General features: G+C 46.1%; 1 long non-coding RNA gene across 1 annotated transcript; it reads left to right on the top strand.

Moving 5' to 3' along the window:
* The first annotated feature begins 707 nt into the window (after nt 1-707).
* Nucleotides 708-2,366, top strand: LOC107125036. The gene is made up of 3 exons (XR_001483010.1): nt 708-766; nt 2,123-2,176; nt 2,312-2,366. It is a non-coding gene; the product is annotated as an uncharacterized LOC107125036 (long non-coding RNA).
* Nucleotides 2,367-2,647: the final 281 nt, after the last annotated feature.

Raw genomic sequence — 2,647 nt, 5'->3', positions numbered from 1 at the left:
TAAGGTGGCCAACCCTAGCCCCAGTCTACCCTCAGTACTGTTCGTGAATGCATCACTTTTTTTAAACGACAGCTGGCGTTCCCTTCTCCCTTTCCTTGACTCTAGGTTGCCTCCTCAGTTGATACTGGCCCATCTGAAGTGTTCCATGTGCCTAATACTATATGCCCTTGCAAATTTCCCTCTTTAAGGGGGGAGGCAACCAGCCCTGGTGGGACAGCTGAATTAGGTTAACATGCAGATGCTTTATTGTTAATAAGAAGTTAGCTAGTGGCTATTAGCCACAAGGTATAGGTGGAACACTCTGTCTGGGGCAGTGATGCTCTGTATTCTTGGTGCTGAGGCAATAGTGGGATGTCTTATGGGTGACCTCCTGATGGCACCTGGGTTTTGGCCACTGTATGACACAGAGTGTTGGACTGGATGGGCCATTGGCCTGATTCAACATGGCTTCGCTTATGTTCTTATGTCTGGGGCATTGTTGCTCTGTCTTTTTGGTTCTTGGGGGGCCACAGTGGGAGGGCTTCTGGAGTTCTGGCCATGCTGGTGGACCTCCTGATGGCCCCTGGGATTTGGCCATTGTGTGACATAGAGTGTTGGACTCAATGGGCCATTGTCTTTATCCAATGTGGCTTCTCTTGTGCTCTTGTGTATGTTGCAGCAATACCCTCCTCCTTTTTGTGCTATGCTAACACAACTGTCTTCTGTTCAACAGGGAGAGCCTGGTTCCAGAGGGGGTGATGGCATGCCTGGTAAAGATGGCGGAAGGGTGAGTAGAGCTCATCACTTCCACTGAATGGGTTCATAGCAGCGCACTAGACCGTTATACTACGGACCACCAAATGCATTCTGGCAAGCAGCCGCTTTCATCAGTGTGTTTTTCCCCCCAAGAGAACTAAGCTCGATCGTACGAAATGACCATATAAGCGTGCATAGCATGCCGATCAGGTGAATAAGTAGTGTGCTGCTATCTTAACTGGTTAGGGAGGTTCTGATGTTATATTTTATTTCATTCATAATGGTATTTCTCTTGTCATCTATTAAATGTATATCCAAGGAGTAGCGCCAGTGTGGCATAGTGGTTGAGAATGTCAGACTAGGATCTGGTAAGCCCGGGTTCGAATCCCCACTTGTCCCGCGGAACCTCACTGGGTGACCTCGGGCCAGTCCCACGCTCTCGAACTGACACCTCTCAGGGTTGCTGTGAGGATAAAAGAGAGGAGAGGCGAGCGATGTAAGACCCTTTGGGTCCCCGTTGGGGATAAAATCAGGATATAAATAAAGCAAATAAAGAAATACCCGGCCTCACTGTGTCGTTATCTCTCTGCCTCAGCCTTTTTCTTACCAGACCGGCTTAGTTGGGTTGAATTCTCTTTCCCCTTCTTTGTATATTAGTGATTCCCACCTAGATCCATGTGACTATGATGTTCTCTGAGTGTTAGCAGGTAAAGTCAGTCTATACCTGTCTTTGCCAGTGTCACTCAGCACAAGGGGGGGGGAACCTACTCTTCCGGGTGAGATCCTGGCCATGCGGGATTTAATGCAATTCCACAGAGCCTGCAAAACAGAGTTGCTCCGCCAGGCTTATGGTTGAGGGCAGTGCTGGGTTTCCGTCTCTGATCGGCCACCTCCTCTTCCCTTCCCCTCCCCTTTTCCCATCATGTCAGACAGATTATAAATCACCACCACCACCCTGAGGATTTTACGCCACCTTTTGACTGTACCGTTGGACTGTATTTTGTTATAAGTATTTTATTATATTTACTGTATTTATTGTATTTTGGACTTATTAATGTATTAGACTGTTAATATGTTTTATCAGTGATGTTACCCGCCCCGAGCCTGGACACAGGGGAAGGAGGGCTTTAAATTGAATCAATCAATCAATCAAATCAAGTCATCTATTTATTTATTTATTGCATTTTTATCCCACCCTCCCCACGAACGGGCGGCTTACATTGATGTTACATTGGTAACATCAAGATACTGGAAAATAATCCATCAAATTACCAATGAAATAATTTGCATCACTTTTGGATTCTAGATTCTTGGTGTTGTCGTAATTGACAAATGTCCACACCTTCTATTGATAACAATTGCTATGTCTTTGTTTCTATCCTTGCAGGGTCCCGTAGGATCCATCGGACCCCCTGGTCCAGCTGGCCAATCTGGTGATAAGGTATTGGCTTACTCTAAATTGAGAAATTGTTGTTGTTGCTGCTGCTGCTGCTGCTGCTGCTGATATAAGAGTTACTTGTTCTTATTTTATAAACAGCCATATTATGAAGCAAACATTTTTCATCTTTTCTTTCAGGGAGAGCCCGGTTCAGCCGGACCTCCTGGCCCAACAGGTCCTCGTGGTGGCCCCGTAAGTGATGGAGCTTTGTGTGTGCAGTCATAATCCAAAATTGTATCATCGTATACCAGAGAGTTTTACTTGTGCTCTTAACATGAATTTACTCAAGAAGTAATGGGTTTGGGTCAGTGATTGTCAGAAGAAGGTGGAAAGGGTGAGGAAGGATTGTCAGAGGAAGTTGCAGGGAGCCACAGACCTTTTCAGGGTTTCCCTTCCCCAAGCAGTTCCATCTCATCCGGGAAAATTTATTCCCAGGGTCACAGAGCCCCCAAGTACTTACAGTCACATATTATG

This window comes from Gekko japonicus, unplaced genomic scaffold (assembly GCF_001447785.1).
Source record: "Gekko japonicus isolate JY-2015 unplaced genomic scaffold, Gekko_japonicus_V1.1 scaffold16145, whole genome shotgun sequence".
NCBI lineage: Eukaryota > Metazoa > Chordata > Lepidosauria > Squamata > Gekkonidae > Gekko > Gekko japonicus.
The sequence above is the reverse complement of the archived record's forward strand: the minus strand, read 5'-3'. Positions and strand labels throughout refer to the sequence as shown.